Raw genomic sequence first — 13,747 nt, 5'->3', positions numbered from 1 at the left:
TAAGATTTGAAAGTGACCTTCTCAATTTCATGGTGTTTGACATGCTTTATATATAATGAGAGAGTATTTCTTATTATGACTACATTCTTGTTTTAAAAAGGGAAAGAATTGCAGGTGATTGAATAAATTGATGCCTGTATGACCACCACATGTTTCGAATCTTGCAAAGAGAGGATAAATGCCTAAATGTTCTTGAGATTTCAAAGTGATGACTTTATTGTGATGATATAAATGTTGGGTGGTCATGTGCATGTTCAAATATGATAGGCTGTAAATTTGATATGATATTGACTTGCAAGTCAGGGTATGGTGATACTCGGTGATTACAAGCCTCTAATAGAAAAAGTATTGATCCTATTTAAAGGATGGACATGTTTACTTTAAGAAACTAAAAGTTGGGCTTAAGAGAGCTAGTAGGTCACCCGAAGAAGGCGTTGAAGTGTAAGGGCTCATCGCTGGAAATCGTAGTTACTGATATGAGTCTTATGATATTGTATCCTACATGGAAGGATAATGAAAATGATTAGGACATCTCTCATAGGGGGATTCCTGCGGTGTGCTCACATGGGGGTATCACCATCTCCAAATCCTAGCGGCTACTTGGATTGGGAGATCCACCGCTGAGTTAAGGTCGGGTTCCACATAGCCCGTGGAGTTTCAAATTTGTAGGTGTACTAATTAGCTCAGAAAAATAACAAAGAGTGAGTCAAGGTTGTCAAGAAATGCTTTGAAATTGTTTGTATAAAATATTATTATGATATGCTCTCATCTATTTTGTATAAAAACATATTATTTTGAGTTGTTTCACATACCAGTACATCTGTATTGACCCTCAATATTTTTGGATCTAAGGCACGGTCCCGGAGTCCAGCTAATTGGTAGATTGGGTTGCTCAAAATTTATAGTGGGTGAGCCTTCTTTATTTTGAAAGACCGATTTTTGATATTGTTGTTTCCTTTCAGATTTTGGGACCGACTGGGGCCTTGTTCCAGTTTTTAGTTATGATGACTGGTTTTGATGTACTAGAGATTTCGCAAACAGATGTTAGATGATGTTGAAGGTTTATTGATTTCTTTTAATTGTTCAGTCGTATGATGTTATTGACCATAGTTCCATATAAATCCATTTCTGCATTCTCTTTATGATTGTTTGAATGTTTGTATGATTGCCTGTTAACAAAAAGGCGCTCGAGCCTTTACGGGTTGGGATGCTCGTCACGGCCAGGAACTAATTCGGATCATGAAAAACTTTGTATCAAAGCATGATTTATGGTCCCAGAGTGTCTACAAAATCGCGTTGGGTAGAGTCCTGTTTATGGGTTTGTAACGCGCCACACTTATAAGTAGGAGGCTACAAGGTGTTTAGGAAGTCTCTCTTTCTTCAAGTTCTAGTTCATGCTATAGAGTCAGAATGTTCCTCTTTCATACTCTACTTCATGCTATGGTGTCGTCCATACGAAAGTAAAGTTAACTCAATTCTTTTCGTACTCTAATTGTCTCAGATATGTCTCATTGTTGAGGTGATTCAAGTGCAAAAGTCTAGAATCTAAATGGTATGGTCCTTTCTGATTGAGTCATAAAAGATTATAAAATTGTACAAAGACTTGAGAGGAGTTCGCTAGTGCTTCAAAGTGTATTGATTATAGTGTAAACTTTGATCCTAGTGAAATTGTGCTTTTCAACGTGAGGTATTAAGTGTATTTCATTTCTTTTCAAAAGTTATGTTTCAGATGCCATGCATAAGGGGAATGATGTGTAGCAGAAAGTTGGAACTATATTTCCACCCTAGTAGTAGTATAAGTTAAAGTGTCATGACCTATTGGTAGTGAGATTGGACCAAGAAGCTGGTGATATGAAGTCACAAGGTTAGAAGTCAAAGTGAGGGTGGCTTTTGTGTAAATAAATATTTTTAGTTGAGTAATCATTGATTGAGGGATGATTTGCCATTTTATAGTGATAGACTAATGTGGTAGTAATATTTATAGATTGTAAGGTATTTAATAAAGGAAGTGTTTGGCCGTGATTATTATATATTCAAGAATAGGAAAAGAGCCTAGAGTGGATAGTTATAGTGGTTAAAGGAATCCCTTATAGGTTGTGAACAGAAATGTTTAGATTAGACAATAAGTTATAAGTATAGACTCATTGTTGTTTATGGAATTTGAAGGTAGTCTAAATTTATAAAAACAAGGGTGACATTCAGAGTTGTACCAACTATAGGGGTATCAAGTTGTTGAGTCATACTATGAAGATTTGGGAGAGTGTGGTGGAGTGGAGATTGAGGAAGATCGTGTCTATTTTGGAGAATTAGTTTGGTTTTATGCCCGGTCGCTCGACGACAAAGGCAATCCACCTGGTGAGGAGATTGGTGGAGCAGTATAGGGAAAGAAAGAGGGATTTTCATATGGTGTTCATCGACTTGGAGAAGGTGTATGACAAAGTCCCTATGAAGGTTTTTTAGAGTTGCTTAGTGGTAAGAGAGGTCCCAGTGGTGTTCATCAGAGCTATTAAGAACAAGTACGATGGAGGAAAGACTCAGGTGAGAACGGCGGGAGGGGACTCAGAGTATTTTTCAGTTGAGACAGGGCTGTATCAGGGTTCGACTCTTAGTCCATCTCTATTTTTGTTAGTGTTGGACGTGTAGAAGTGACGTATTCAAGGGGAGGTGTTATAGTTTATGTTATTTGCGGATGATATTGTGTTGATTGACGAGTCGCGAAGGAGTGTGAATGAAAAATTAAAGGTTTGGAGGCAAACCCTAGAATCTAAAGAGATCAAGTTGATTAGGTCTAAGACGAAGTATATGGAATGTAAGTTTAGTGACTTGAGGCAAGAGGACGATGTGGTGGTGAGACTAGATTCCCAGGATGTTTATAAGAGGGATAGTTTTAAGTATCTTGGGTCTATGATTCAGGGGAATGGCGAGATTGATGAGGGTGTCTCTAACCGTACTGGAGCAGGTTGGATGAAGTGGAGGCCCGCTTTGGGATTTTTGTGTGATAAAAAGGTATTACTTAATCTTAAAGGCAAATTCTACAGAGTGGCAGTCCGTCCAGCTATGCTATATGGACTAGAGTGTTGGCCAGTCAAGAACTCCCACATTCAAAAAATGAATGTGGTGGAAATAAGAATGTTCATTGGATGTGTGGTCTTATTAGAGGGGATAGAGTTAGGAATAAGATAGTCCCAGAGCAGGTGGGAATGGCTTCAGTGGAGGACAAAATGCAGAAAGGAAGCATGAGATGATTGGGCATGTGATAAAGAAGGGAACGAATAGCCCAATTTATAGGTATAAGAGGCTAACGTTGGATGGATTCCGAAAGAGGAGAGGTAGGTTGAAGAAGTACTGGAGGAAAGTGATTAGACATGATATAGAGTAGCTTCAGCTTATTGAGGACATAACCCTAGATAGGAAAGTTAGAGGTCGCGGATAAGGGTAGAAGGCTAGGACGCGTGGATGGGTTGTAGCAAGTAGTTAGAAGAGATCATGTATAGCTGGGTTAGTAATCCTAGGACTGTGGCCATAGGTAGGAGTCCCTAGACATGAGGGTTTAGGTGTGGCGGGTGTCTCTGGTCTGTGAGTATATTGTTACTACTAGGTCGGGATTGTATTCTGACCGCCCTATTTCTTATCTCTTATTTCATATTGTGCTTATTTATCTTATTTCATATTGATCTGATTTCTATTTTATTTTAGTATGTCTTATTCCTTTTTATGTTATGCCTTCCATCATGCTTCATGGTTCATTACACTCTTGTTTACTATTCTCTATCTTAAGCCGGGGGTCTATCGAAAACAGCCTCTCTACTTATTTGGAGGTAGTGGTATGGACTGCGTACATTTTACCCTCCCCATACCACACTTTGTGGGAATACAATGGGTTTGTTGTTGTTGTTATTATTGTTATTTCTAAATGTATTCTTGGGTAAGTAAGTATGATGTGATTAAGTAGAATATGTAGATATGATTGCATAGGGTTATAATATAAGTTTAAGGTTGACCATGTCTGTTTGTGACTTTACCCCCTTAACCTTCTTTTCTTTAGTAGTTGTAAAGTAGTACTAATTTTGGGAAGGTATGTAGTAGATTTGAGGTGTAGTAGTAATGTCATGGAGGTGGTTTGGTTTTAGGTTGTATCTAAGTGAAATGAGGTATTTGGGTAGAATTTCCCAATTTGATGGACTAGTATATTATATTGCATTCTTCATTGGTGATAGATGATTGATGCTAGACTATAGGCTTGAATTTTAGATGTAGAATGTGGTGGCAAGAATAGTAGCTTAAGATTAATGATGTATGTTTTGTGAGAACGAATTAGTAGGCTTAATGAGATTTGTGAAAGAGCCTAGGTTGATAATTGATGAAAAGTTTAAGTGGTAATTGTGAGGTATATGTGTATATGAGGACTAGTGTTAAAATGATGAATTGTGGGTGAGTCATTAAGTAGATAAGGGCGTAAGTATATAGGAATAAGTTGCACCTCCTGGTGGTACTTCGTTAGGTAAGATTTTATGATATAAGTTATGCGATTAACGGTATAATGTTAGAAGGTTAAGTAGTGGAGAGTGGATTTTTATGTGATAAGGAGTGAGGATGTGTATACTCATGAGACTGTGTGTTGTAGGTTGATGATGATAGACGATAGCAAAAATTAAGAGTAGCATTCTGGGAAAGCAATGCCTTTAGAGTATACTTAAAAAGGAAAAGTTTAGAATTTATGTGTATAAGTGTTCTACATACCTAGTTTGTTTTCTTAGAAATTGTAGTATGGAGAAGTCTTGTGAGTTGTTGTACGGTGTTCGTTAGAGTTGAATTAAGGAGATATTGGTAGGCATTATGAGCCTTGGGTATGATTTTACAATTTTTTTTAAGTTGTAAGTTATGTGATTAGAGATGTAATGTAAATATTCTAAGGAGTTAAAGATAGAGTATTAAGTGTTTAGAAGCATGGATGTCCATGCCTATAATGATGTTATTCATGAGTTGATGATTTTGGGGTTAGAGAAAGTATATTCTGCAAACTTATGACTATTGATGCTAAACTATAGGCTTGAATTTTAGATGTAGAATGTGGTGGTAAGAAAGTAGCTTAAGATTTATGATATATGTTTGATGTCCATGTGCTCATTTATGTTGGAATTAGCCAAAGAGATAAAGTTGTGCAAACTTATGACTATTTCAGCTCTGAAAATGAGAAGCAATAGCTTCAAGTATTAATCTTTGTCTCAATAATTGACTTTATGAATTCTGCCCTTATGTTATACAAATCATGAGATATGTGCACCCATGTTTCTCACCATAGTCTGTCCTAAGAAATCAAGTTGTATTGTGGTTATGCCGAACAACTCTATACTTATTATCCAGACACTTGATATATGTAGCACTTCATGTCTATTTTATTGTATCTTCATTTCAGGTCCCTCCTTGAGTAGTGAAATAAGTTATGGCCTAATTGTGTTACTTTCATTCATAACATTTATTCTCGGGTCCCTTAATGACCCTCCGTATGTTAGTATGATGGTTGTTGTGGAAGCATGGCAATCTTTTAGGTAGGGGAGTAGATGATCTTGAATGTGATTTCTCTAGCAAAAATTTTAGGAGAGAGGGGAATAAAAGAGATGAACTTTGTTAGGTGAAAAGGTTAGGAAGGAAATATGTGGCAAAAGTCTATATAAGAGTGATTGAAATTATGGGTATTAGAGGCAGATCCTAAGAGTGGGTCTAGAAATGGTAGGCTTGAATATTGTGATTGATGAAAACACAAACCTATGTGCTATGTTGTTATTATTCTCTAAATTAAATCTCGAGTGTGCTAGACGGTAGTGATTAGGTGAAAAAAAATGTCCTTAAAGGAAAGTAAAGTACAAGGTTCTATAGCTTAAGTTGTCACCTTGTTACTCCGAGTTAGGCTTCAACATAGCAATACAAAGTAGCGGGACTCAAATTCTTGTGGCTAGATGTGTGATTGGATAAGTGTAAGTTGGCGAGTGTGAAGTATACTATTTGTTGTTTGGGGTATAGAAGATTAGTGCCTCTAAGTTTAAATCTATTTCACAGTACTTTGTAAGATAGAGAATGCTTATAATCCTATCTTCCGCGAAATCTTATTTCATTATTAGTACCAATATAAATCAATTTATGATCATCAAATACACCCTTTCCTTGTGTTGTGATGATTATGATTCATAAAACTCATGTGCAAGATCGTCCCTATGTAAAGTCTCATTATCTCATGATTCGTGCTTTCACGTTTCACTAGGGGTTATCATGAAGCTCGTTTGATATTGTTACATATTTTGTTAAGGGAAAATGTTCAATGCAAAATTATATTCTTTGTTCTAAACTTGTAGATCTTCAAAAGGACCCTACCCATCATTCAAGGATGAATGATCCTTGTAAACACCTAATTTTTTACCAAACCTAAGTGTTTTGCCATTTAGTGTTCAATTTCGTTTTAGGGTCCAAATTAGATATTCTAAATTTAACTTATTTTTTACTAAATTTATTTTTAAAAATTCTGAAAAAAAAAAAGACTACAAAAATAGAGTCACATTTTAAATAAGTTTCATTTTTTAGTTTTTATTTGTTTATTTATTTATTTTTAGAAAAAAAAAAATTTCTAAATTATATTTGTTTCTTATTTCAATTTTAATAAAGAATGGTGTGATATTAATTTTTCTTAATCATATTCCCAAGACTAGTTATTAGCTTATGTTATATTTTATTTTTTATCTTATTAATAATAATAATAATAATAATTAATAAAAATAAAAAATAAAAAAAATAAAAAATAATAAAGAAGCCTAAACTACCCAAACCACCCACAATTCACACCCCCAACCCCCCCCCCCCCCTCCCCCACACACACACACGACACTAACTAATAAACACATGCACACATACACTATATAATGCACACATGCACTTGAAAAACAAAAGAACACACACACGGCAAAGAAAAAAAACTGAGAAGATTGAAAACAAAAGGGAAAAGAAACCAAAAGAAACAGGGAAAGGAAAAAGAAGAAAACAAAAAAGAGATTATAGAAAAAGAAACGGAAGGAGATTGGAGGAAAAATAGAAAGAAAAAAAAAGTTAGAAAGAAATTCTTTGGGTTTTAAGAAGATTCGACTTCGGTTTTCGTTCGAGTTCCCGGTGATGGTGTTTTGCTTCTATATTCGATTCAATTCATCATACAGGTTCTTATCTGTCATGTACTCTTATCCTTATAAATTTTACTACGAACAAGCATGAATGAAATCATTTAAATGATTTCATGCATTATTTGGGTATGAATAGTGGATCAAAAATTTATTTATTTTTAATCGTGAGCGACATGTTTAGTTTTTGAGTTTGAAGTTTGATTCTATATATTGCTCGAGTGCCCAAATTTTAATAGTCGAAGAACTATCATATTCTGCTATTATAATTAAAATTGACATGGAGTGAAATTAAAAATTTTCATGTCAGTTAGATAATAGGTATCAAATATATTGTGCTTATTCTGATATCTTGATCCCGTAATCTCTTCCTGTTGCTTTTCTAATTGCCTATAAAGTTTCTTTTCATTAGTAAATTCTTATATAATATGAAAGTATGTGCATGTTAACTTACTTATAGATGATGGCCAGTAAGTGTCTTTATGTGATGGATTATTATGTGTAAATAATGTATTTGAAGGATATGCAAAGAATGGTGGATTGTATCTTAAATGTGAAGTGAGTTTTGTATTCAAGTGTGGTTTAAATATTAAGAATCATAAGTTCGAAGTTAGAATTTGTTTACTGCATGTTATAACTAGTTTTCTTCAATAACTGTGCATGAAAGATTCATTTCAAATCCAGTTGCGTTGAATGTGATCAGTATTAGTTGTCTATTTAACTAATGGCTGTTCGAATCATTATGGATCAAAGGTTCTGAGTAGTCATGTTATTTCGGTGTTTCGAAATCAATTAAGGCCTAATTAATTACCAATGTGAGATAAGATAAAATGGGTTGCAGATTTATTCAAGACTTATCATATCTGATAAAATAAAAGAGAGGAAAAACATATTGTAAGGGAGTGAATTCATAAAACAATGAGTTAGGTTGTTAGTCTCTAAATAATTAATATTCAAGATACAAGTGAAAGTTAACGATGAAGTTGGAAAGCCCTGCTACCGACCATTCGTTATAATAAATTAACCTACCGTTTAAAGCCGATTGAATTGGGTTGGGTAGGTTTTAAACCCATTAGGTACTTATTTAGATTAGGAAAATAGGGACGACTCTTAAATGCCATAAAGGCGTGAGAAACGTGCCAAAATTTGTGGTGAGGCCAAAAAGTACTACTATCGGTAAGCCACACGTCAATATAATAAATAATTTCAAAATAAATTAAAAGCGGGAGGCAAACAACTTTTAGGTTAACAAATATTATAAATCCTAAAAAAAAAAATTAATTTAAGCCGGACGTAAGTCATTAAAGCGACCGTGCTAAAACCACGGGACTCGAGGGGTGCCTAACACCTTCTCCTCGGTCAACAGAATTCCTTATCCGAATTTCTAGTTCGCAGAAAAAAAAAAATTGAAGAGTCATTTCCTTTTGAATAGGGATTCAATAAGGTGACTTGGAACACCCAAACTCAATTCCAAGTGGCGACTCTGTAAGTAAAGTAATCCCTTTTCAAAACGTCACTTTAATTGGAAAAACCCATTTTCTCTAAAACCAACTCCCTAGCGGGGTTGGATGCGGTGATAAACCGGGGGGGGTGACAATCCTAAGGGGGAGATAATGTAACACCCCGCATTTCGGGCTAGAACGTAAACCCTCATTCCTACACGTAAAGGTTCCAAAAGCCATAAATCCTATGCAAATTTAGTGTTAATTATGTAGTGTGGTAATCTTGTTGAGCATGAATTGAGATCTTAGAGGTCCATTAACTCAAGGGCAAGTTGAAAGCTTTCATATCGATTGAGTTTGGGTGAGCGTTTAAATTAGGGTCAAATTCCATCAACCATAACTTCTTGTAATATCGAATTAGAGGGCCTAATATATACTCCCTCCATTTTAAAAGGAATTACCTACTTTCCTTTTTAGTCCGTTTCAAAAAGAATGACCCCTTTCCTTTATTGGAAATACTTTAATTTCAATTTTCTACATGACATGTTTAGGGTCACAAGATTAAAGGACATTTTGGTACATTTGACATAACTTTAATTTAGGGTCACAAGATTCAAAAGTTTTATTTATTTTCTTAAACTTTGTGTCAAGTCAAAGTAGGTCATTCTTTTTTAAACAGAGGGAGTATCAAATGAAAGCTCTTTCATCCCTCTTTCCAATGATACCAACTTTCTCCTCAATCCGATATCCGAGCAAAAAGTTACAAACATTTTCGTGAGAGAGGCAGTACCTGAGCACGATTAGCGTGCGATGCGCTCTCTGTCGCACACACCAAATTTTCAAGTTCTATTTTTGCATTTTTAAGGGCAAAAGGGTCCTTTCCTTCACCCTAACCTGTCCATAACATAAAATTTTAGCCCCAAAAAGCATCAATTGCATCTTTATTTAATTTTTTTCTCAAAATATTGAAAATCCTAACCACTCTCCAAGAACAAGATTCAACTTTTCTTTCCCCAAAGATCAAGAACTCATCCCTAAGATCAAGAATTCTAAGAAACGGATCAAGATTCGGGTTCCATCTTTCAAATTTTGTAATCTAAGGTATGTGGGACTACTCTAAAAACCTTGGTCATAAGTTTAAATGTTTTATCAAGATTAAAGATCCCCAATTATGATTAATAATGAAGTATTCGATATGATTTTTGAAGATTATGCATCATGGAACTGTTTTGATGGAAATATATGTTGTCTTGAATCACTTTTCATGAAAATTGAATTATAACTATATATATATATATATATATATATATATATATATATATATATATATAGATATATTTATATATATAGTTATAGTTATATATATATGATTTCATGTATTTTTGTAAGATTAATTGAGAGCATGAATATGAAATCCCTCTCTTGTTGCGAACTAAAGTTTATATTTTCATTGTGAATGATTTGAAATGCATGTCTTAAGATTTGAAAGTGACCTTCTCAATTTCATGGTGTTTGACATGGTTTATATATGATGAGAGGGTGTTTCTTGTTATAACTGCATTCTTGTTTTTAAAAGGGAAAGAATTGTAGGTGATTGAATAAATTGTCATGACCACCACATGTTTCCAATCTTGCAAAGAGAGGATAAATGCATAAATGTTTTTGAGATTACAAAGTGATGACTTTTGTGATGTTATAAATCTAGGGTGGTCATGTGCATGTTTTGAATATGATGGGCTGTGAATTTGATATGATATTGACTTGGAAGTCAGGGTATGATGATACCCGGTGATTACATACCCCTAATAGAAGAAGTATTGATCGTTTTTAAAGAATGAACATGTTTACTGTAAAGAACTAAAAGTTGGGCTTAAGAGAGCTAGTAAGTTACCCGAAGAAGGCATTTGAGTATAAGGGTTCATCGCGGGAAACCATAGTTTTTGATGCAGGTATTGTATCCTACATGAGAGGGTAATGAAAAATGATTAGGACATCTCACATGGGGGGCTCACATGGGGGGTATCACCATCTCCAAATACTGGTGGCTACTTGGATTGGAAGCTCGGCCGCCGAGTCAAGGACGGTTTCCACATAACCCCTGGAATTTCAAATTTGTAGGGTGTACCGACTAGCTCAGAAGAACAACAAAGAGTGAGTCAAGGTTATCAAGAACTACTTTGAAATTATTAAATATATCCATGTATTTTTGATTACTTAATGTTCATTGTTATTACAATATTCTCTCATCTATTTTGTATAAAAACATGTTATTTTGAGTTGTTTCACATACCAGTACATCTGTATTGACCCTTATATTTTAGGATCTGAGACATAATCCCAGGGTCCAGCTAATCGGTAGATTGGGTTATCTGAAGTTTGCAGTAGGTGAGCCTTCTTTATTTCGAAAGGCCTATTTTTGATATTATTGTTTCTTTTTGGATTTTGGGTCCGACTGGGGTCCTTGTCCCAGTTTTTAGTTATGATGACTGATTTTGATGTACTAGAGATTTTGCAGACAGATGTTAGATGATGTTGAAGGGTTATTAATTTCTTTTGACTGTTCAGTCGTATGATGTTGTTGACTATGTTTCCGTATGAATCCATTTCCTCATTCTCTTTATGATTGTTTGAAAGTGTGTATGATTGCCTGTTATGTTAACAAAGGGGCGTTCGGGCCTTCACGACTCGGGATGCTCGTCATGGCCAGGGCCTGATTCGGGTCGTGACAATTTTTCTCTTACTACATGTTATAGAAATTCTTAATTTAAATATTATAATATAATGATATAATAATTGAACAAAAATAGTAAAATAATGATTTTATCTAAAGTATAGATTTTTAATGAAGGGCAAAAAGTTCAAATCATTTTTTTGAGGATCTTCACACTTTTAATATATTATAGATATATCTCAAATATATGTGGTAAATAAAAAAAAAAGGGACAGCCCGGTGCACTAAACCTGCCGCTATACGCGGTGTCCGGGAAAGGGCCCCACCACAAGTTTAGTGGTCCATTCTCAATACGTGAACACAAATTCTATATGCACATATAATCTAATATAATTCAACTGTAAAAATTAAATAAGAAGATTTTACAATCAAATATTAAAGAATCTAAAAAAAAGTAATACAACGGCCAAACACATCACCAATCCCCTAAACTTGACATCAAATTTTATTTTGACACCTCAACTATCTATTGCTCATTTTAAACACTTAAACTAAGGCTAATTATGAATTGATCGACTAATTAAATTAAGTCAACTCATTTTAATTTTTCATAACATTATGCACATACTCAAACAAATTAAGAGAAAAATAAAATCTAAAACACATGGCAAAGTAACCAACAAATTGCCAACACGTGATAGTTTTCCAAATAATTACAAGACTTTCTTTAAAAAAATCCAGTTGCCGACCCCCTCCCCCAAGTTGCCTTCTCCAACACACTCACCCCCACCCCCACACCCCCAACAAATCGTCATATCCAACATATCCCCTTCTCCCCCCCAAACACACCGTACAAGTCTTTTTTGATACACCCTACCATCACTCTCTCCCCACGTCCCGCATCGTTTTCTTCGCCATACCACAAAGCTCTCTCTATCTCTTATAGAAACACTCGCTTATTTGAAGTTATTTTTCAAATCATTTTTTTATAATAACTCAGTAAGTAAAGAAACGACAACTAAAGAAATTAAAGATATACAAGTTCTAATCACCATCATTCTTTAAATTTCTTCCAATCCAAAATTAGTGGCAAACTCAAAACACATAAAAAGCTTGAAAAGCATAGGAAAGAGTTTTTTCTTTTTCAAGAATAAAATATGGGTATGAAAAAACTAGAGGAATTGGCAACTTTTAGAAAAAAAATTGTACATTCTTGGCCTGTCGCAGATCCCTCTTTTCTTCGGCGCCAAGTTTCGCATATATGTCCAGCTTCTTGACTAGCTCCTGAACTTCAACAGCTTTTGGAGTGGGAAGAATTGCAATTTCTTTTGATTTTTGAGTGGAGAGTACGTCTCTAATTGCTCTGTTCTTTCTCCTAACCAACGTTGTAGGAGTGTGTGGCTCCCTCACCTTCTTGGATGGTATGACACACCTCTTGGATTTGAATTCCTCGATAGCTTTAGAGATAGCCTCTACTTTTTCAAAGATTTTATCTTGTCTGTCCTTGCACTCATCACATTCGCAATGAGAATACGAGGGTGAAGAGGGGTGAAAAGGACCTGTGTACGGGCGAAAAGGGGTTTTTTCAAACATATTTATTCTTTCTTGAGCATCAACATGCTCATCATCACATTGGTAGCAGCATCAGCATGCCTGCCACCAACACCAACAACTCCACCAGAAGAAGCACTCGGATCTGCCTTAGTAAAAGGTTGGTCATGAAGAGCCTCAACATTAGGCTGACCTTGCCTAACTGCTCTTCTTATGGCTGTTGCTCCAACCAATTCCTTCTTTATTAACTCCATCGTTGGGTCTGCAATAGTATCAACATGACCTAGAGTAATATAAGAAGTCATCACCGACTCCTCCTCAGTAGGAACAATCCATGGATGCACAACCTATAAAAAAGAAAAAAAAGACAGATGTATTTAAATCATATAATATAGTAATTTCCCAATTGGGCTACATTTTAAAAAAAAAAAGACCCATCTGTTGCATAGTTTGTAGTATATGGTTAAAATCCGTTTGAGTCTGGTTCAGAGAAATAGAGCAACACATGGACAATCTGATGCAAAATATCAATCATCTGTTGCAACAATTGCACAAGACGGGTAATTTTTTATGCAACAGATGATCTATACATTGCAACAGATGAATGATATGTTATCAGATTAAACACCTGTTGCATAATTTGCAGTAGATGGTTAATCTTTTAGGAGTTGGGTTCAGAGAACCAAAGCAACAGATGGGTAATCTGATGCAAGATATACCCCCATCGAAACAAATGTCCCATCTGGTGCATCAGATATAACTTATGTTGCACTAGATATAACATCTATTCAATATCTTTTTTATCTTTGAGTAGAATTATTTTACTTGAAGAAGACGTACTGCATCATCCGGAGGGTTAAAGATATTAGCCTCCTTAATATTAGTGTTGCTCGTTGCAGCCAACCACCTAAACATCCTTGGAT

This window comes from Capsicum annuum, chromosome 10 (genome assembly GCF_002878395.1).
Source record: "Capsicum annuum cultivar UCD-10X-F1 chromosome 10, UCD10Xv1.1, whole genome shotgun sequence".
Classification (NCBI taxonomy): domain Eukaryota; kingdom Viridiplantae; phylum Streptophyta; class Magnoliopsida; order Solanales; family Solanaceae; genus Capsicum; species Capsicum annuum.
Note: the sequence above shows the minus strand (reverse complement) of the source record.